At 41.5% G+C, this 23359-nt stretch overlaps 1 protein-coding gene across 1 annotated transcript in view; it reads left to right on the forward strand.

Annotated features, from left to right (window-relative positions):
* The first annotated feature begins 591 nt into the window (after window positions 1-591).
* Window positions 592-23359, forward strand: part of LOC128942335 (cytochrome P450 7B1) — a 121046-nt gene continuing 98278 nt past the window's right edge. Inside the window, exon 1 of the mRNA XM_054284738.1 lies at window positions 592-675. The gene's annotated coding sequence lies outside the window, so the exon portion shown is untranslated. The remainder of the gene's footprint in view (window positions 676-23359) is intronic.

The following is a 23359-nucleotide window of genomic DNA, read 5'->3' on the forward strand; positions in this document are numbered from 1 at the left end:
TTGCCTTGCTTTTTAAGGGGACACATACATGACATCGTGTGTCTGTATGAAAACCAAGCGGAGGTCAAAAGGCTGCCAGAGTTGCTATCTGTCTGAGTGTGGCACCGTTCGCATTGGGGACACGCCATGGCCACTCCGCCACCGAGGCCACGTTTGCGGGGCACCGAGACCCTCCCAGGGTGCCGTGACGGCTGAACGGGATTGAATGGCGGGGATCCCTGAGATGCCTCCACCATTCCCGGGTCTCCGTCCTGGCACCTTGCCGCCTCATCGGAGCCTTTTCCCGGCAAGCCGAAGGCTGGGGCTCCCCCTCCTCCGCCGCCGGGAAGCGGCGGGGGCGGGCGGGCGCGACCCTCCCCGCGCTGGGCGCTCCCCGGGGAGGAGCCGGCCGGGTCGCACCGGGCCCGCTCGCCAAGTCCGGCTCCGAGCAGCCAAACCCAGCCCCCTGGGCTCGGGGTGGGCGGGGAGGGACGGCCGGCCGGGCGCCTCTCCTGCCGGGAGCGGGAGGACGGGCGAAACTTTGCTCCCCAGCGGCGGCGGCGAGGCACCGGCAGCCGCCGAGGCGAGCGCCGCCAGCATGGGCCCCGACACGCTGCCGCTCGGTACCTACGGCGGGGCGGCCGCCGCCGCCGCCCTGCTGCTCTGGGCCGTGTGCGTGCTCTGCAGGAGGAGAAGGTACCGGGGCGGGGGGCGGCCGCCGCATTCCTGCACGGCCGGGCCGGGGGAGCGGGGCTGCCGGGCGGGCGCGGCGCCGCCGAGCCGCGCATTGGGCCGCGCCGCTCTCCGCCCGCCCCTCCTCTCGGGGCGGCCCTATCAGCGCCCGCCGGGCCGGGGGCGGCGGCCCCCGCGGGATGGCGGCCCCCGGGGGCGGCGGGCCCCGCTGCGGCCGGGAACGGCGCGGGGGCCGCGGGCGGCAGCCGCACCGCCGGAGCTGAGGGAGAACCGGGAGGGCGCGGTGGGGGGCGGCGGCTCCTCGGCTGACCTCGGGCGGGGGCGGCCGCTGGCACGTGGGATTCTGGTCTCGCCTCCCGGGGGTGCATGGATGCCGTGCTCCGAGAGGAGCTGTGCACGTAGCGCATCCCGGGCCGCTCGGCGTGTGCGGGTGCGGTTTGCTCAGGACCTGCTGCTCCGTGCAGCCGCAGAGCCCCAGAGCGGCCCGCGGCCGCTGTCCCGCGGAGCCCCAGGTGCGCCCGCCGAGCCTGCAGCCGCTGCTGCCGGGGCTTGCGACATCGGCCCTCGCTGCCCTTCTCTCCGTGCCGAGTCGCTTGGGTCACAGGCGTTCTAGGGACTTCTGTTGGTGTTACTCATGCTGTTGCCTTTAGTTTATTTCAAGTGTGCAATCTATATAAACTCAAAGAAGGTACACACGTGTTCTGGGACGTTTCAAGAAGAACGTTCAGGTTTTTTTGATGGGGAAAAAAAAGCACTGTCTGAACTATACTTTCTGAAAACCTGTTACTTTATATACATTTTCTCAGGTATTGTTCACTTGATGAAGTGAAATGCTTGGCTACCTGAAGCCAATACTTGTTGCTCTTCAGTGTCTCTTCTGCAACTGATGAATAAATGTGTGTAAAGGCTGACGGAGGAGGTGTGAAGAAGGGGAGGGATCAGTATTCACTGGATTGTTTGCTTACTTTTGATTCATAAAATGAGTTGTGTAGAAAATAATAGATGTAATTCTGAATAGTAAACTGTCCTTTTTCCTAGTAATTGTAAGTTATTTTGCAAGATGCAGACAAGCAAATGCAAAAAATAAATTGTACTACTAGGTTCTAAAAACAAAAAATTAGAAGGACAGTCTGGCCCTTTTTAGACCAATATCCCTGACTTTAAGACCATGTATAGAATGAATTGAAAAACATTGAAAGTTCATGTATTGATCCCAGAAGGCATCTGAAAACATGGATGGGTTATTTCCATGGTATCTGGTTTGGAACTATTATTACATGTGATTTGACTTAGAGAGCCCAATCCATTCGTTAAGTGAGACATCCATCCCAATGTTTGAGTGGGGTCATCCCATAACACAAACTGCTTGACAGTAGTCTGTGATGATGCTTCAGCTCAGTTTATGAAATGGACAGATACTGCTCGACAGGTCACTCCTCCTCATCATCATCCATATTGCTCCTCTGACCCTCTGTAAGCTTATTCTGGGAGTTAAACACATAAAACTTATTTTTGTTTTTGGTAGGTTTAGTTTGCTGCCAGTCTAGCTCCCTAAAGAACATCAGCACATAAAACAAAAGGGGAGCAGGACGGCAAATGGGATTGGGTGTCTTTTGAAGGCTAGAAGATATTATACTGCCTCAGCCATATTATAAATTCTGCCTGTCATTTGTTTAAATTCTAGTGCAATTGTAAAAGAATTTTTGAAAATGGAAACAGGCAAAGCTGTTGCTTGTAAAGTTTTCAGCCAGATGTGAGTGGTAGGGAAAAAAGGATCAAAGAACCCATTCTGAATTATTTTCATACCCCTTATGGCTGCAGAGTTTTTCAAGTGCACTTTAGAGTCTACAGCAAAATGGTTTGTGTCACAGCAGTATGATGTTATACAGAAGACCTCACAAGAAGGTGTCTGTCTTGTCCCAAACACCAAACTGCTGTTTGATTAATTAACTACTTGAAAGCCTGTGCTGTTTCTCAGAGGACTGTACGAAGCAATAGCGAGCAAGCAACTGCAAATAACAAATGGTAAAACCTATCAACAGCCCTCAGCAGAAGGTGCTGGTGTTTAAGTACCATCCTGCCCTAGTAAAATGTGCAATTAATTCTCTTTCTTTTAGCATAAAGAAAGAAAATAAATTATGCATGGTCTGTAGAGGTGCCTAGCAGCAGCCTGTTATGTTCAGCAACCATTTCTGATCTGTGGGAAGAAAAGCTGTTCTAAAGGTGCAGTGGATTAAAAAATGGGTTAGAGCTTAGTTCATGCTTCTCAAATATGGTGCAAATCTGTGATGTCCCTTTGCTTATCAGTTTATCCATCCCCATGTGTTCTCCACATGGGGAGTATTGGCAAATTACTCCATAAATAAATGCCAAAGTCAAGGCTATGTTCCTGGTCATGGATCATAGCCATTTGGACAGAAGAGCAGACAATGTGGAGCTTGCCTGTGTTAGAAGAAATGTTGGTACTTCATGCATGCATGAGCTCTTGTACAAGTTAATATGTTGCCTTAATGTTGGTATGCTTGTAGCAGTGTGCAAACCCTGTATAAGGGAATGGTTGTGTTTAAGGTACCAAGATAAACTTTACCAGAATGATCAAATTTGACATCTTAACCACAGCCCTGCATGGATTCCATCAAGATTACCACAGTAGGCAAGTGTGTGTATATATAAATGAAGAGCTTAAGTAAGTAAATAAACACCACTAACTTGCGCTTCAGAGTTCTGTGTATGTTTTGCTGGGCAATGCCTCTGTCCTGCTTGACTGAGGTGAAGCACAATCACCTTTGTGGCTTTTGAGAGTTACACATCTAGAAGCATAACAAGGCTTTGTATATCCTGGAGAAGAGAACTTCCTAAATCCATCACTGATCCTTACGCAGATGTTACAGGATTTCACCTTTTTTGGTATAAGGTCCTTCCCTTCTGTTTCCTCTCAGGCTGAGGTGCTCGTTACTGGAGTAGGAAAGGTGTTGTATTGACTTAAAATTTTGTCAGAAAAGGTGTTGTATTGACTTAATCTGCTGTTGCTTTTTTCTGTAATGCAGTTGACATAACTTGACATTACAAGATTTGAGGGTGAATTCAGTACCAGTTTTCTCAGTGATAGAGTAGAAAGGAAGAGGAATTTCCTTTTGTATAAATGCTTATCATTTGAGTGCTTGTGGCAGTAATAACACAAAGGAAACTAATTGGAGTCTTTGCCAGGTTTTGTATCACAGATGGTGAAGAAAAAGAAGTTAAACAAAAGTTTCTGTAATCACAGAAAAAAATTAATTTGAGTTAAACTCAATGTCAAATGAGTCTCAGTGCCTTCTGCATGCTAAGAGAGATCTCCCTCTCACTGGTTAGTGAAGAAAAGCCCATCTAGGCTGTTTGCTGGGGAATGTGTTTTCTCCAGAGAGCACTTCCATCTTGCTGCTGCGTAAAAGTATTTCTGCTATGGCAAAAGCTGATGATTTCCTAGCCTGGAGACTGTACAGATTATATTCTCTTTTGCCTTCATGTTTTACTTCAGCCCCAGCCTCAAAAAAAAAAAAAGCCTGTGGTTTTTTTTTGGTGGTTTCAAACTGCTTTTCCACTAGCTGTACACAGTCTCATGGAACAGGAGGTGAGATGTCAGGTGAAGCTGACTCCCATTTGTCTTCCAGCAGTGATGCTGCCCAAGTCAGAAAAGGGCCCTTGAGATCTTCAGGGGCTGTGTCTCCTGCTAACTTCCATAGGTGTAGTACTATTCCACTTTTTGTTGCTCAGATTGATGCATATTTTTGGTTGCTAGTGTTCATTGCATGTCCATGACTGAAAATGGTATTCTCTGACTCCCTCCTTGAAGAGCAGATGCTGCAAATTACTAGGAAGAAGAGGCTTAGGCTAACCACAGATTAAAACCACTGCCTTAGGGGAAGAGGACAGTGGAGAGAAGTGGAACAAGAATTGTTGTTTCCCTATTTATCTGTTGAAATTGAATTCTTCTCCTAAGGTTTGCATCCCAAAATTTTTCAGATAAAGAAAATACAGACCAAACCTGGAAAAAGGTTCCTCATTAGAGGTTTATAACTGCTTGGAAAGTTAACACACGTCTGATGTGAGCTGCATCAATGACAGGGTTTGTAAAAATTATTCCCTCTACAATTCTATTGCTTTGAAATGAAAGGTAGATTTACATTACATAATAGGAAGAAATTCTTTATGATGAGGTTGAGGAGACACTGGAAGAGGTTTCCCAGAGAAGTTGTTGCTGCCCCATCCATGGAAGTGTTCCAGGCCCAGTTGGATGGGGCTTTAAATTTCCTCATGGCAGGGATTTGGAACTAGATGATCCTTAAGGTCCCTTCTAACCCAAACTATTCCCTGATTCTGTAGTTTTGTAGGGTTGGTATTTTAATTATTAGGAATGGTCTTCATGTCAGGATTGCATGTGAGGAATGCTATGATACTTCGCACATGTTGTGGGTTTTACATTACACCAGTATAGGAATTTCTGTGCTGCATTAGATGGGACATGTACCTTCTAATAGATTGTTTCTGACTAGTTTCTAAAGCATCAGAACATGGTATTAAAAAACCTCCGAATTTATACAGTGTAATTGTAGATTGAAGTCAACATAAGAAGAATTGCATGATACATTTCTCAAAGGACTTTGCTGTGACCTGAGTTATGGATTTAAAGCCTTGTTGAACCAAACTGTCTTTCATTTTCCCTTTTATTCTATATTTTAAAATATCTCTGATCTATACAATTACATTAATCTAAGATACTTTTCCCCAAAATTGCTCTCTTGAACCCAGACAGATATTGTTGAAAAGAATATAGATTTTGTCTTTGCCTTCAAGAACATCTTATCCTTCTCTGTGACAAGCTGTGAGCTTGCTAACAGCTCTCTTACCAAGCGAATTGTAGTTCACAAGATGTCATCAGCCTGTCTTTTTTACCACTTCTGCTAATTTAGGCAATATGTTAAGGTAGTTTTCAGTTGGAGGGAACATCAGGAAGGACAGATAGAAGGATACCAGAAAAATCTGGCCTCTTCCTTCTTACCTTGGCCTTCTGCAGAGGCCTTTTTCTCCATTCTTTTGATTGGACCTCTAGGGAGTGCACGTGTTTTCATGACCTCCTTTTGTTTACTGTCATTGTCCGCTCTTACTCCACTCTGAAAAGGACTGAAGACTGAAGCTGTTTAAGGCAGAAAAGTAACAGTTCTGTTTCTTAAGTAGCCTTAGGAAACCTTTCTTTCTCACCATCACACTTGGGTTTTCTGTCAACTGTTCACTGCTGTGCCAAGATGTGGTGGAAGCTTATTTCTTTGCTTGCTTCTACTGGTCAGAGCTTAAGTGAAGGTAGAATAAAATGAAGTCAGCAAAACTAACCTTCTCAAGGTGTACAAGTCTCCATTCACAGGCTGTTGGTTTTTCTTATGTCTCTGATAGACCTGGAGAGCCATTATATCATGGGTCTTGCACAGTAGTGTGTTTCAAGACAGGTTTGTCTTTTTCTTTATTTTTTTTTGTTCTGCTTCTCATCCTTCTGATTTATAGCATGTGTGTCATGTGCATTTTGAGTTCCACTTCCTACCAGTACTTTGAAGATGACATTAAAGATGAGACCTCTTTTAGAAGATAATGAACCTTCCCAGTGATCTCTGATTTACAGAATTCTTTGCTTAAGGTACACTGCCACCTAGCAACAGTTTCCCTTCCCTCCCAGTTTTCTTGACCTACTTTGTTGGGGGTTGTTCAGCTTTATAGTTTATACCTGGTCTGGCCTTGATCAGCATCCAGAACCCATCAGTAGATGCCATCCTGGTAAATGTATATGTGTGCGAGGTAGAGATATTTTTAGTGGCAATAAGAACTGCTAGCTTCTGGTTTCTGACTAAAGTACAATAGTTTATACTTTCATGGGGCTTTTTCCTCCTCATGTTTCTGTGGAAAGGGCCGGGGTTTTTTTCCCTTCAAATTATTGATTTTGCTGTCTTCTGTTCTTTATTCTTTGGAGCAAATAAAATTAAAGGGTGAGAATTTAAAAGGAATCGCTTTCAGCTCTTTTTATTATTCCAGTGCAACATGAAGCATAGAGTGTCCATCTAGAGCACTGTACACAAACACACAGCTTACAGAAAGTTCTGAACAATTAACCCTTCTGCTCCTCTTCCAAGCTGATAGTCCCATGGTATGAATGAGGACAGCCCACGTGAATATGTAGTGCTTGAAAAATTATATTCATGCTTGCCACTATATTTAGAGGAGGAAAGCAATCTGGTCGGCAAATCTTAGCTGAAAGGTTACAAATAAAGGCTGATGTGAAGGAAGACAAAAAGGGGCAAATCCTAATCCTAGTGTCCCCTTACATGAGCTATGAGCTACTTCTCCTTTGAGCATGATGGTGAAATTTGCCCCCCGATGTGTTTAATAACTGGTCATGTAACTGGAGAGCTGCATCATCAGGTGACTGCAGGATTTCCTGGAGTCTTGACTCACAAAACTACCTGGGTCTCAGCTCCCTCAGGCAGGAGTCACTGGGATGCAGGGACTTGGCTCCAAGTCCCAAGCTTGCAGTCTTGCTTGTGGACTCCTCCTCAGTTCCCCTACTGTAAATTGGAGGTCAGTGTGGTCTCTTGATTTACAGATAACACAGACAAATGCTTCACTGGGCACTCAGAGAGTTGTCAGAGATGCTGAAAAGAATTCTTGCATGGTATAACTGCTCAACATATGCTGAGGAACTGTTGTCTGTCCATCCCTTTCTCCTATATGCTGAAATACAATTTTAGGTATTGTATTTTTGCAATAGTCAGCTAAGTTGTTGAATTGTGCCAGACATTTTAGTTTTTTGCTCAGTTATGAGAATTATGGTCCCATATGAAATTTTTGTTTGGTTGGTTGGTTTGGGTTTTTTGTGGTTTTTTTTTTTTTCTGGTGGTTTTTTTTTTTTCCCCAGTCAAGTGTTTTGATTAAGAAGTTGGGCAGGGCTTGTTTTGATAAAGTAATGTATCTGTTCTTAGCACTCCATCTAGTCACTTATTTAACTTAGTGCATTGTAATGCCAGAGAGTGGGGGAAATACAGAAGCTAAAGGAAACAGCATACGTGCAATGTTAATACACTATATGAAGTTAAGGAAAATCTCACTGTTAAGTTGGCAGTCTTTTTCTCTTTTATCCAAGTTTTATAGATCTCCTTGGTATTGGAGCCAGACTTGGAACACATTTTCCTGACTTCTAGTTTTGTGCTTTAACTTGCTGCCTTTTCTTTCCAAGACATTTACCATATATGTATGACATTATAGCTGTCTGGTAAACTAACTTTTTCAATCATGAGGCAGATTTTGAATTCTGACTTCAAACTTCAGTAGTGTTCTTTTTCTTTCCCCATCATTTACTGATCCTTTTACAAGAAGCATGTAGGATTTTAGGCTAATATCCATTTGCATGCCGTCTGGGTGAATTTTGGCTGACTGAGAGTCCCATAAAACAAAAGTTTCCTCTTTACAAACCACATGGATCTTGGCTGTAGATATTCAGTCCCTTTCTCCACAAACTGTTTTTAATGGTGCCAGATTCTTCTGTTTCTTCTCCTTGTTTGGCACATGTCAGGAAAAAAAAATCTTGGCTCTTGTATAGAACATATCTTGTTTCCTCTTAACTGCTCGTACTTTCTATTCGTAATTCAAATCAGCACGAAAATGCTATGGTTGTGCTTCTCATGATTTAATCTTGTAGTTTCCTAAGCAGTATTCCAATTCTCTTAAAAAAATAATGCTCTCTATTACTGTAGGCCTAGTGGTAGGAGGTTCTAGCCGAATGCAATGGATGCGTTCCTGTTGATTTTGGATAATGCATGGAGTCCTGGCAAAGTGGCCTGCTCAAGCCTGTGGAGGCACGTGAAGAAAGAACAGATGAGCAAAATGAAGCTAAAATGGGGTGTTACAGGAGTACCCTCTCTACCATCCGTCCAGTTTCCCCTTTCTGACACTGCAGTGAAAACCTGGACTCCGTCCATAGTGGGCGGTTCAAGAAGTGTCTCCTTCCTGGCCCATGGCAGCCCAGGGATCTGTCAGAGACCCTGTGTGTGTTTGTCACAAGCTACTCATTTCCCTTGCTGACAGCCTTACTCTGCACCCTTTGAGCTCTTGTATGAGTCAATGTGCTTGTGATGGCCAAGGCAGAGTGCAGCACTCTGAAGTGTGGTTGTGTGTTTTATTGTGACTCCAAAAAAAATCAGCAAACTGCTTAGTGGTCTGCTCTTTCCTTACCCCATTGTCTTGCTTCTCATAAGATCATTCCCCAGATTTCTCCTGAGTGGTCATTACAAATTTTTATGTAACTTGCCCTTGTCTGAAATGATTTGGGCAAAATTATAAATTTTTCAATGATATGTTGAAAAATGATCACAGAAAATTGCCACATTTCTTTACTTTTTAAAGTGATAAAGTATTTTAAAAAAAATTATAGTCTAATTTCAGCATGGTGTGAGAATGCAGAAGTTCTGCAATTATTAGCTCTGGCAGCTCTGTTTATTTAAAAAAAAAACCAAAACCAAAACCAACCCAAGTATTCCGTAACATGAAAAAACTATTGCTGTTAAAACACAGTGGGCAGAACTGATGAAGTCAGATTTTCAGTCCTTTTGTACTCTTTCTTTCCCTTTGTATGCCAGCAAGAGGGTGGGTCTGCCCCTAGGTCACAGTGTGCTACTGTGGTCTGTGAAGGCTTCAGAGGGATGATCTCCAGCTTTCTAACAGGGACCCAAGGAAAACCAAAAAATATATTTAGAAATTCCCATTTAATCAGGTTAACAAAAGGAAGGAAAGACAGAATGCTTAGGAAAGAAGGACAGTTGTGCTGGTATCTCCTCAGAGAGAATTGGAGTGATTTCCATTGCCAGTCTACTCACCTGATGCTACAGTAGTGTTTGGTCACTATCCCTAGCTGGAAAGTACTGCTCTGTGTTTCTTCTTCAGTGCTAGCATGGTTTTTCAGGTTACAATAGCTTGTCTTCAGAGCTTCTGCTGTGAGATAGATCATAGCCATGCTAATTCTCTCCAGCTGGTTTTTCAGCGTGAGAAGCTTTGGTAGTCACATTTTGGAAGCTTCTCTAAAAATAGCTGAAAGAGTGGATTGATGGCAAAGCATAATTTTTCCCTTCAGTTGTTCAGAAACTGATCTGCAATATTTACTTAGCTCAGACTTATACTTCATTAAGACTGAAAAATGTCCATGGAAGATTTACCTTTGTTTTGGTAGGTACTAGTTTGATGCACTGCTTCCAGTGCATTGTGTGTTTCCTCCACATCCCTCTCAAAAACTTCTGTTAGTTAGTCTATTGGAGCAAATTTTTTAATGTTTCTAAAAGATTTTAAGATGACTAGGTTACTTTCAGCATAACCATTGTGCTTAAATAGCAAATTTCCTGGACCTACAGCTGAGGGTGAGGCGTGGTGCCAGAGCCCGTGCTGCAACATTCATCTGCCATTCCTGTTTAAAAAGTAGCAGCTGTGTAGCTGTACCAGAAGTGAAAATGTCTCAGTTCAGGAGTCATCCAAGAACCAATTGTAAAACATGATGAACCCACTGAATTGATATTTGGGAGGAAAAATGAAAGTACTGTGAGAGCTGGCTTGTATGTGGTGCTCTTTTTAACCTTAAGTACATGCCTGAAAGATTCTGATTGAACAGCAGTAGGGCTTAGATGTGTGCATCTGATGATGAAATGGAGCCCATAGTGCATGACTACACAAAAGATGTTGAGGCCTCTCGGTGACAGTTGCCATCACAGTGTCTGTGACTGATGGTGATTCCTTTCTAGGCCCTGGAGCAAGGGCAGCAAGCCGGGGTCAGAGCCTGGGCTCCTTCTGAGGGCCAAATGAGGGAATCTTGGAGTTTGTGTCCTAGCAGCTTGCATGTAATATCCTCTAAAGCCAGGTTAAATTATCTGTCACTGTTAAGGCTCGACACAGAATTGTTCACAGCAGGACTGGAGAGGTTCCCCCTGTATGTCAGTGCTCAGTGGCTTGGGAAACAGCTGCTTGCGCAGTGTCTGGTTTTGTGGTTGAACAGACAGATCAATTTCTGGCATTGCTGCTTTAAGAGACAAACGTAATCAACTTCAAAGAAATCTTGCATATGTGAACGAGTCAGAATTATTTTTTCTTCTATAAGCTGTTTAGTTTCATGCATCTTTATGTAGTGAAAACTCTGCTAGATCCTACTTGGTATTGCCACCTTATGAGTGAAGGGACTTTTTTCACAACCTTTGGACTTCCTTACATAGAACCACATCAGCTATAATAAATTCAGAGCCTTAAAAACCTGTTGTTATGATGACTTTAAAATAAAACTGTGCGGGCTGTGTCTGTTCAGTGGTAAGAAGCTAAAATAAGACAATGCTGAGATCTCTTGGGCTCAAAGGAAAGTTCAGGTTTCCTGCTTTCATGATCTCCATTCCAGAAGGAAAGCTTTGTGTTTCTATCTTGGAAGCCCAAGTCTAATAAAGTACAGTTATTGTGACCCATCCAGTCTTAACTTCCCACATAGTCTAGTCCTTCGCAATGTCTCCTGCATTTGCTATATTAAGTTGTGTTTGAACACAGCTGTGCATGGAAGGATGTCTTGCCTTTGGTTTATTTTTTACTTTGAGGGGTGTTCTTACCATTCTGTTTTCACTTTTAGAAAAGAGGGTGGGTTCACTCTCATTAGTGAATGTATATATCCTTTGAAACATTGAGAAGATTTAAGCAAAAGTTAGGAAAAATGTCCTGAGATGTCGTCCAGTACAAACAAACGAGTTCATCTCCTGTTCAAAGTATTAAATACTGCTGTTGCAAATAAATGCCTGCTTAAAGGCAGGTATATATTTAAAGGCACGGGCAAGTTCATCTGATGCATCTTTACTTTTGTCTCAATGGCAATTTAGTGTGGACTGAAACAACTTGTTTTTTATGCTTTCTACTACACTGCCAAGAATGTTTGGGTGGACCAATTTATGTGTGCTTCCTGCTGCTGCTCTGTAGTCTCTGCATTGCATGCTTGCTTCATTGTTTTGGGAAAAAAGATCAGTTAATTCTTTTAATGAAGACTGTGAAAGCCAGAGATAATTCAAATGGGACCAGATGAACCAGAGCTTCATTTTTTTGCTTAGACATAAAGAAAATCTTGTTTGCTTTGTTTTGCACACTATTTCAGCATATTTTGTTATTAATAATATCTCTGAGACTATTGTTTAGGAGTGAGGCATATATGTTATCTCATGCCTCCAAATTGTGTTGCAGCAATTCTAGATGCACTGTTCTCAAATGCACTGTAGAAATGCACCCAGTAGAAATGTGAGGTATAAAGATGTTTAAACTGTAGTGATACAGTTGGTTTCATCAAAATAAAAGCCCAGGAAGATTTTTCTTGTAATTGTTTTTAGCACAAGTACTATGTGCTGATTTGGAACATCAGATGGTTTCTGTTATTAGACCATGTGAAAAACCCTTCCATATGTGCATATAGTTGCAACTTTGTAGGTAATTGGTGGTGTTGGAAATGTCCTACAGAGATACAGTTTTGGTCCCCTGGTCATTGGATTGATGACTGCACACCTGGCTCAGTTCTCAGCAAATGACTGGGGCATTGGAAGTGACTGCAAGATGGAAATCCCCACATGTGCTATGATGGGGGTGGATTCCAAGGTGAAGGCTGCCTTAGTATTCCCATGTGTGCAGGGCATTTTCACCCCCACAGCTTTTGCTCAGTGGTCAGGATCCAAGGCTCTAGGTGACAAAACCCCTGCTGTTGCCACATGTGACCATTTGTACCTCTGGTATCCTATTTAGTCCCAGGTGCAGTGATCATTTACAGCTGCATCTTCAGCCTTGCTGTGTCAGATCCTCCTTTTTACTTTTTGTGGCAAATATCAAATCATCTCCTTAAAGGTGCAGGGTGGTGGAGAGTCTCTCCTGCTCATGGCAGTCAGCAGATTTCTTAAGATTGCGGAAGGGATAAATTAGTTAATTGCCTGCTGAAGTATGAATTTTACTGCAAGTCAACATGGAATAACATAGAATCATAGAACCATAGGTTGGTTTGGGTTGGAACAGGCCTTAAAGATCATCTATTCCAGCTCCTCTGTCATGGACAGGGACTCCTTTCACTAGATCAGGTTGCTCAAAGCCCCATCCAACCTGACTTTGAACACTTCCAGGGATGGGAACTTTGGCCATCCTTGGGCAGTCTGTTTCAGTGGACATCTCTTTCATTTTCCAGGGTTGGGTCGGTCAAAGCAGCCTCAGTAAATAAGAGTTTGCATGCTAAATTTCTTAGAACTGTTCTGTTTAGGGGGAGGCAATGGCACAGTTGGATTGCATCATATGGGTAAGGTTCTTAGGCTCTTTTGCAATCTTTTCATAGGGATTACAACCTGACTGCAGAGTGTGGCTGCAGTGTTGCACTAGATGTACATCACTAAAGGATAAAGTCTGTGTTTCTCACTCCTCACTTTTTCAGCAGATTTTATGTTTTGTATCATCCCTTTTTTTCTGCTAGATATTAGCGTACTTTTTATGGTCTGATCTCTCAGTTCACTTTTTTAGTGTCCACAAAATTCATTGTGCTCTTTAGTAATTGTCTTCACGAATTCTCATTGCTATGCTCAGAGGGTAAGCTAGGCTAATGAGACCCTTTTTTTTTTCATTTGAGTGAGTTTTGCTAATTGCTTTTATCACACTGGAACCTGTAAGGGGATTTTCTGTGGACAAAATGACAACAAAAAAATGAAGTGCTTTTGTTGGTAAGTCACCTGGCAATTCCTCATGGATCCTCAACATAGCTGTCAGCTAACATGAGTGACTCCTTAACGCCCAGTGCCTCTAATTGTCCTTTATTTCCTCTCTGTTTTCCTTGTGTGGGATTTCTCATTTGATGGGATGAAACCTGAAAGCAGGTTGTGATGGAGTGCATCTCCAGTCAGCAGTAGAAAGAATAAAAGAATGAAATTAGGATGGTCAACATGCATCAGGAAGAGAAATTTCATCCAGCCTCCTGCCCTGTCCTGTGATTGTGGCCGATCCCTTCCCATCTCAGTTCATAACTTTTATTGTTGCTCCCTAACAGCTCAGCTCTCGCCAGGACCCTCTCACTAAGGGTGCAGACCTAAGGGGTGAGGACTTCAACACTTCCCCTTTTCAAAGGCTCTCTGCTTTCCCAATTATCAATTTGTCTCCATCTCCTTCCCCAAGTCTTGCTTACTGTAGTGAACATCACCCTTAGCACTCATGTACCCCAGAATCATATAATTATTTTCAGCTTGAGGCTAGCATAAGGTTTTGTGAAATTCCTAGGAAAGTATAATTGAATGAATTTCAAGCCCCAGAAATGAGATGGCAGCTGTTAGTTGAATGTATCTAAAAGGTGACAGCCTCCTTGAGTCTTCGGTTTACTTGTGTTCTAGCTTTTGAAGAAAATTTACATTGAACCTAATAGAGTTTATTAACCAATAATTTAAATTATTGATGTTTATAAATTTTGCTAGGTTTATGTAAAATCAAGATATATTTGGATTTTTTTTTGTCTTGCTTGAATTTTTCCCCTTGAGCTCTGCTGTAGTCCTTTATTATCTTTGACTTTGTCAAGAGTAGCTTGAAAGCTTCTTGCCTTTTCTGCCATACCTGCCTTCTGCAGGACTCCTTGCAGGAAAGGATTAGAGCCATTGCTATTCTCTTCATTTATATAATTCTGTCATTGCCTTGACATCAGCGTAATCTTCTTGACTGGCTGATCAAACTGATTTTCAACAGTTTTAGACAGAGTAAGAAATTAGTGCATTTAGGTCTTCCTTGATTTTTCTGGCAGTTTTCTCTGTCATTCAGAGTAACAGTTTTTTTAATCTCAAGTCCCTTTTGTATTTTCCTGTGCTTATCTCCTTTCTTATAAAATATCTACTACACTGGAATTTTCTAACTTTTAGATCTTTAATTCTTCTAATCTTATGTCAAGGCAGTTAACAAGTGATAACAGACCCTTATCAGACTTTCTATTATTTCAGCATTCAACATGAATTTTTGACCTTACTTTAGACATTTGAGATTTTCCACAAATTTCAATAAACCTGGGATTTTATTTTTAGATATTTACTCACCGCATAGAGCTTTGATGGTAGCTGCATCTTAATCATGCAGCCAAATGAAATCTCGTCTGTAAATGGTGTGTGTAGATTTAGCCTTTTTGTGGTTCATAGCACATCAATAACAACTGAAATACTATTGCAGCAAGAAAATCTTTTCAAAATCACTGCAAATCCTGCTGCTGTAGCCTTCAGAAAAGGGAGAAATGCTCTGGTTTGAAGTCCTGTTTCTGCCATGAAATGGCTTTGGATTTTGTTACAGAGGAAGGGTTTGCAATTTTGCTTTGCAGGATGAAAATACACAGTAGTTAAGGGTGCCTTTGGGATAACTGCAGACTCTGGATCTCTTGGTGGCATGTTAAAGACCAGCAAAAATTTTCCAACCCGGCTGCATTAGCTGGGTTTGTGGTCTGTCCTCCCACCAGGGCTGTGCCTGCAGAAGCCCCCGGCAGTGGCAGCAGAACCTGGGCATGCAGGGGGCTGTCGTGGTAGCTGTTTCTGGTTGAGGAGCCACCTTTGCATGTCTGTTTGAGACATGTTTGCTCACATGGAATTTACTGATGATTAGGGCAGACCAGACCATACAGGAAGGAGTGGAAACCCTAATGCTAAAGACATGCAGCCTGACCATGCACAAGTTCTTTGCTTTTGCTGGAATTCACCATCTCACCGCGCTTACACGTGGGGACTTACCTCACCATGTAAAGGCTAACACTTGGCAAGTTTAGTTTGGATTCACAAAAGTCTCCTTGCATTCTGATTCATTGAATTGATGAAGTGGTGGTTCTTTGTAAGTCTTTGAATAGTTTTGGTTTTAGTGGGACTTGAGCTTCTAAGTGGAGCAGAAGCTCAAGTTTTTTGACATATCAGCACTTTCATGCTGAGGCAAATGTGAATTTCTGGTTTGATGGTATGATACAGATTGTACAGCAGTATTTCCTTTCCTTAGTGCTGATGATTTCTGGGGGGAATGTGGTTCTAATGTTATTGCTTTGAACAGAATTTCAAAGTTCACTGAGGATGAGACCACTTCTTGTTGGTAACTGAGGTTAATTAAAAATAACACTTTCACATCCATCTACATACCCCTGCAGGATGACAGCTTTCAAGACTGGGGCTGGTTGTAGGTTTCCTTTTATATACAACACCACTTATGTTTGGATTTATGGATTGCATGGAATTGTAATGGCCACGTGGCCCTGATCATGAGGCAGCCTCTTTTCTCCTTCCCATAAATGTGAAGAAGCAGTGACATGTTTCTCAAACTCCCTCCTGGGTCTGTAATGCTATCAGCTGCCTGTGGCTAGACAGAGTTGGCACTTCTGCTAAACTCACCCTTTATTTTTCTTTCCATGAGCTGGCACGCTTGTGCTTAACCACACTGGCTAACGAGTCCAATCTGGTGTTTCCCAGTGGGATAATAATTTTTTTAAACCAATCTGAAGCTTGTTCCTCTTTCATGAAAAATATGAGGAGGTATAATTCTATTGACTTACACAGAACAAGAGTACTCTGTTTGAGTTGTTGAGACGGCTGAAGTCTTTAGAGCCTTTTTGCTATTGAAAACAATAGGATGCAGAGTCAAGGACTTCTGTCTTCTGGCTGTGAACCAATCAGATGTGAATTTTCTCTAATCATGGTGATGAAACTAATAACATTGTTGCTAAATGTCATGAATGGCTTTTGACCCACAAAGTCTTTCTGATATTATAGGGGTTTTTTGTTTGTTTTGAGCATCTAGAAACTAAGATAGAACATCTTCAACAAAATCTATCCCAAGCTTGTGAGAGCTTCCCAGGAGAAGTTCTTCATGTAGCCTCCAGCTGCACAGATTGTTACCATCAAATTTTTAAGAATTTCTTGTGGTCACTTTAGGACAATATAGTTCCTTCTATAGTATGAACGAAAGTCTGTGGGTAGTAAAAATAATGGGCTCTTCCTATTGTGAAATGTGCCTGTGTTTCTGTGCACGTCTTCCCACAGAAACCAGCTGTGAGGGGAGAAGGAAGGTACGGTGGCGGGAATCACCTCTCATGGGGTGAGTCACAGGACCCAGTCAGTGTCTGGGAAGCAATCTTCGTCCTGCTCTGCAGACTGAGCCACACCGAGCCTAATTATTAATTTTTTTTTTTTTCCAAAAAAAAGAGCATTTGCCTCATCTGTGATCAGATTCATGCCATTGCAATCATGAAGAGTGTGGGTGCTCTGCTGTTTTTCCTTACTATCAGGAATATCACTTCTAAACCCGATGTTCAATCTTTAACTAGCAGTTTCTACTTCAAATTTAAAATCATTCATTTTTTTAGGTGTTTTTTCCTAAAATAATGAGGATTGAAATAAATGAGAAGACAACTCCAGGGTAAAATGAGAAAGGTGTAGGGTAGGTATTTGTATTGGGGTAGAATAGGTGGTAAGCTTTTGGAAACAAAAGAGAGCTCATAAGAAGAAAATTGCAGACTGAAAACCCCTACTCTCTTTTGACTACTATCAGACTCAAACATTGCTGCAGTCTTAGCCTGCTAATTAATCACAACTGATATATTATGGATTCTTGTCAGTAAGCAGTATTCCTTTAACTCTGGTTTAACTCCTGAAGATTCTATTTTAGGTGCTTATTTTTATCTTAAGTTTTGCATTCATTTACCTGTACTGTTTCGTGCCAAAAAATATCATTAAAAGCTTTGTGGGATATATCTTTTATAAATTATCAAAACATAGGTCCTGTCAGCCTACAGCTTTATGACAATGACTTTTGAAAGGAAAAGATCTCTTCTTCTTTTTTCCATAAAATTGATTTCCATTGCTTGCTATTTTCTTTAGTGTCAATTAGCATTTGTTATCAATTCAGGCACTTGGAGATCTTGGAACTGAAAGCGCAGTACAACTTCTGTAAAGTGAGTTTGTTTCGTATAAATGTGTTGAAATGCATGTGTTTGCAGAGTTCACTTACGGTATTCTGAGCTTGCATTTTTCCCCTTTTTTTTTTTCCCTTAAGCCACAAAACATGTTAGGCAACCAAACTGTAACCAATCTTTGGCTTTTTTCAAATTTGTAATTTGACTCCCCAGCATGACTATGGGGCTGCCGCTTTGGCAGTGCTGGAATGGTGCTGTTTGTGTGCTGTATTGATGATCTCTAAATTATGTCATCTGTGGTGGGCTGTGCTGATTCTTGGTACCCGAAGGTCGTCTTGACTTTGCTACTGCAGTGATGCCACACTAGGGCTTAAATCACTTTTACTTCAACACTGAAATAAAAATGCTGAGTGTTCAGCACTAAATTTCATGGCAAAATTTAGTTCATTATTGCACTGTCATATAGTGCTGTCAGAAACTTTTACCTCTTTTTACAGGCTGATTAGTCAAGAGTTCAGTGAGCAGTTAGTTCGTCCAGACTTGGGATTCCACACTTTGTGCCATCTGCTGTTTCTCAGCTTTGTGTGTGAGAGCACCTAGCTAGTTCCTCACCCTCATGCTAATGCCAGGGGTGCTGCGAGGATCCACTCTCGTTTTCATGTCCTTTGCACTGTTTTTGGGCTGATGGACTTTGGAGACCTCACTGAAGTTGCCATTTACAGCAGAGACTTGGTGTATGCTGGGTGCATCTCACAGAACAAGGAGTGCCTCCATTGCTCAGCAGGGGGTATCCTGTTGTGTAAGGAGGTCTTAAATTTTTTTTTCAAAAAAAAGTAAATAGAAACTTATCAGGGGGAAACTTGTCGACAAGATAGGACGGCTTGGATTTTCTCATGGAAGAAAAATAATGGCACTCTCATAAGCAGGAGTAACACAAGAAGGTTGATACAGTATTAAGAATACAGTCATTTCATCTTGTCTTATTAAAAGTGATGACTGCAACAATAATTTATACATTTTTTAATCAGGAAAGAATATAGAGTAAAGACCTTTGGGCAACTTGTTTGTAATTCCCCTAAATGTACTCTGCCTCACATAAAATTACTGCAAGAAGTTGATAAGTCTTTTTTGCTCTGCAAAATCAAAATGAAAATTGCTTTCCATTTTTTCAACCTGGTTCTTCTGCCAGATTTATTATGTTGGGAACATGATGTGGTGAAAAAGGCATCTGTAACCTCAGGCTCTCAAGAAAAGGCCCATGTTTTATACATTATTCTCTTCTCTTCGATGGATACCTTCTAGGAAATGTCTTTGTTAGTTGTTCTTTTTTTCCAGTACAGAAATACTGCTTCAACATGTTCTGTGCTGAAATGTCAGCGTTGTGCTGTTGTGTAGGTGGTAGTATGTATTATACACAGTTTTCAAAACCTGAATAATCAGTGATGTGCATGACTTTGCCAGGGAAAACAAATGGCTGTGTCATTTTGATTTCGGTATATCAAGAAAATGTAACCTATAAAAGTTAATTAGCATTCTTCCAGAAGGGGGTTGTTTAACTAACATCTTTATTTCCATGTTTTCAGTTTTGTCAGAAGTTGGAGGGGAGTGTTTTATTCTGTTGCTAATGTATACCCATAGATTTGCAGAGTATTTCACAGAGTTTTATCTACCATGCATCTGTCCTTCATTTCAGCAAATGGATGGATTTTTCACTCCCTTGAACAACCACTTAAATCCACTGAAAAATTTTATTCAGTCTTTCATGTGATTTTTTTGCATAGTTTTTATAAATAAGATTCCTTGAGGCTGGTAGTGTTCATGATATCGATCAAAATGAGATTTTGCCAGTGATTTTAACAGAAGAAATCCAATAATTTATCGCTGAAATCCTGACCATCTGGTCACTGCAGTGAGTTGATGTATCTCCACCTCTCATGATTCTTCCCATTATCCTCTAATTGTCATGGCATGCACAAAAGTTTCTGGTCTGAAACAAAACTGAAGTTTGGGTACCCATGATACTGAATGAAGTAATCTCGCTTTATTTTCCTGCCTAACTGCAATTCATTAGCCTTCCTCCATCACTTTAAGAACTAACTGAGAGAAGGTGTAGCTATTTGCACACCAGCATTACACAACTCTGTGCTAAGATAAGTTATAAAAATTTGGGAACAGGTTTGTCACATACTGGCTTCTTTTCCACTGTTCTGTTAAATGCACGCTTGAGACTTTAATTTTGGAGTCAGCTGTGATCTTGTGTTACAAAACTAAATATTGAAATGTTTGGTGTCCCTTAATGCAAAGCATGGATGGTGGCTGGAGCTTGTGGAGGGACTTCAGCATCATAGCTACCTGTGAAACCACCCCTCCTCCTTGCTTAACTGAGCCACAGGGAATTGGAACTCCCTAGGGGTGGGCTGAAAAAGTCATCAGGAGCAAATACTGGAAAGATAGTGGGATTTATTAGTCAAAGTGAGGGACAACTGAACAAATGGTGGCAGGGGGAGGGACTGGGGGCAAAGGAATTTGACAATTAACAGTGCATGGAAGACTGAATGGTAAACAAAGTGCTGTTATTTCTGCCTTACTATTTTTCAGAAGACATTTCTGTGTTGCCTGGTTATGATTAGGCCTCTCTGGAGTATAAGGTGTTTGATTTTGTCATCTTTTTGATTATAAATCCAAGTGTCTGGGAGAGCATCTACTCTGACCTTTTCTAGAAATGGGCCTTAGCATTTCACTTGGTGGTCCAATACCATCATGTCTTTGGAGAGTATACATCTTCTAGACCATCCCTGTGCTTTCCTGGAAGCCAGCTCCTTTTCTTCCTCATCCTCTTGTTTAAAATACCATATTTATAACAAGGGTTTGTTGTTTCCCTGTCACTGGTGGTTGCTATGTGTTTCTCTAAGATGAAAGCCTGCTCAGTTTTTCATTTATCTGAATTTTTGCAAGCTTCTTCATTTACCTGTGTGGTGGTTGATTCCCTTCCCTCTTTAGAGACAATGTGTTTGTAAGAATTTTTTTTGGGCTAAAGCCCTGTTTATGTAGGATTGAATCCAAGCCCCCCTTGGTTGATAACTAATACCCTTCCCTATATTTCCAAGCCATTATGCTTTCAAAGAAAGTTTAGCTTTCCTTTTATATTTTTCACTGTTTCTAACATGCTTCCTCTAATTTTTAGTCTTACCAACCATTACCATGTTTTGAATTTTTTCCTGTGAGGGCTCCAAATGCCCATTTACAGTAAACTAACTGACTCTGGGGCTGAGAGACACAGTTACAGAGGATTATTAAGTGCAAAAGAGAATACCCATTAGAAGTAAAGTGTGGATAATATAATCTTTAAAGTAAGACTGCGTATTTTATATATCATATCCATAGAATATCCCTTTCTGTTTTCTTAGTTTTCATTAGTAAATGTTGTTTTCAGTTTTTTACTGACCCAAGTTTTCCCTCAGTTTTCCAGCCTTTGGCACTTTGGCTAATAGAAATCCGAATTCTCTCAAAGAATTCTAAATTTCATTTGCATTTTCTCTTTGTAATTTTGCCCTCCTGAGTTACAACCATTAGGCTCCTCTGTAACATTTGGAAACTGTTCTTTAAAGCTGTTGACTTTGGAACTGTCCATGTTGGACATAATCCAGGACATGGTTACTGATTACTGCAACACCAGCTTCCAGCCCAGTGATTTATTGCATCTCTGTACGCCTGCATGGTTACTCTATCTTGAGCAGGGTATCTCTACTGATGGTAAGAGGTGAAACACTCTAATGGTGTTTTCTGTCTGCCTGGCTCTCAAAGAAAAGCCCCTTCACAGCAGAATAATTTCATTTCACATACTGGATGTGCATGAAGATGAGTGCATCCCTACAGTGTGAGAACAGCTTTATTAATGATGCTCAGTTTCTTTATCACCCCTTCATCCCCAAACCACTCAGGTGCAGAGCTGTAGCTGTGGAAGCAAAGTGAGACTGGGCAGTACTGTGGCTTTGTTGGGCCATGGGATCTGCAAACTGTACACAGCCATGACCCTCCATCCTCTGTGCTTCTGACGCAGAGCCCAGCATGAAGACCTTGGGAACCCAGCTGGGTGTTGAGGGCATGGAGCAGGCACAGAGGCAGCCTTCAGGAGCTTTCAGACATGTCAGCATCTGCCCTGCTGATTGCCAGAGCCCGTTCTGAGCCCACTGAGTTCCAGTGATTTGCACTGCCCTCCATCTTCTTTGGTCTTCAGTGGTGGGAGTCAGGGAAACTAGTTCTTGCAAATGAGACTTTGCTTTTCTATGGATACTGTATAATGTTCGTAATTTAGCCATCTGTTTCAATCTCTTTTGAACTTTCAGCTCTAAGGAATAGGTGACACTGGAAAAGTTCTCAGAGCACTGTATTTTTGACTGCTTTGCACTGTAGTATGCAAATGCCAGATATAATAGAAACAATTTTAAGGCAAACTCAGTAATTTCATTTAAGATCTTTTATGATGTGGAGATCTAGTGAGGAAGAGAGTGAAAGACTGTTTCCAAGGTCTGGAATTGAGAATGGTGTAAAGATGGGGAATGTGCCAGTGCCTGGATAGGCAGGCAGGAGAAGAGTGTAGCGCACCTTATGAGATGGACCAATTCTTTGAGGGCAGTGACAGTTTAATAAAGATTTGAATGGTAGTAAAGTTGAAAAAGAGTGTGTCATATGGACAAGTATCTCTGAAGATGGGGTAGACTTTTGTGCATGGGTTTGGGTGAAAGTGGAGGACCGGGAGGTGGGAGGAAGATAAACATTTAGTTATCTGCTCAGACTTCCTACAGGCTTGGGATTATGTAAAAGTACTCTGGAAAAGCCCAAACAGACAAATATTTGTGTGGTGAAGACATGGGATGGACAGGAAGATGTTTCCAAGGATCTGAGAAGATTTATGCTCAGTTTAGTATCCTCTTCATAAAATGGTGAATTATAAAGGAAAAATTTGCAGCAGAATATTACTATGGGGAGGCCATGGACATTTGGTTGCTTTTGCATTAGCACAGGATATGTTTTAACTTTCTGTCTCTCTAGAGACATTTTCACATTCTGGGGTATTGCTGTGTTAGAGGAGAAGATGAGATCTTGCTGTATTTGAGTTCAAATGAAAAATTATAAAGAAGATATCAGGGAGGAAAACAAAAGAGGAATTTCAATAATGTGGTGAGCAGTTTTCTAGGCTAAATGTTCTATCGTACTCAGTTAGTGACCTCACAAAAAACCCCCCGAATTTCACATTTTCTTTGCCAAATAGAAAAAAATCCACATTATTTCTACCTAAATAAATATTCACTACAGTGTTTTGTGCAATTCATAATGTCATTTTACCTCAAATAATGATGAAAAATGGAGAGATAATATATATGTGTATTAATGCCAAATGACATGAGCTTCAATTTAAAAAGTTTTCTTGGAAAAAACAGCAGACTTATCCCCTCCAGTACTGAAAGAACTGGAGCTATTGCTCTATATAGAAATTAAAAGTGACTATAAAACCTGTCTATCTGAATTAATTGCATGAAATTAATTCCATGAGAAAGGGTTAATATGTCATTATTACAATAATTACAAGTCTTGGAAAAAGAAGCATTGCTAAGTGAGAAAAAAAGTGTTGCATTCAGTTCAAGCTCTTTTTGAGAGGTTGCATTTATTTTTTTTAAACTATTCTACATTTTGCTTCTGTAGTTCTGTATTTCAGTGTGGGAATGAAAAACA

This window comes from Melozone crissalis, unplaced genomic scaffold, assembly GCF_028551555.1.
Source record: "Melozone crissalis strain CALT ecotype California unplaced genomic scaffold, PUWL_Pcris_2 ptg000042l_1, whole genome shotgun sequence".
Lineage (NCBI taxonomy): Eukaryota > Metazoa > Chordata > Aves > Passeriformes > Passerellidae > Melozone > Melozone crissalis.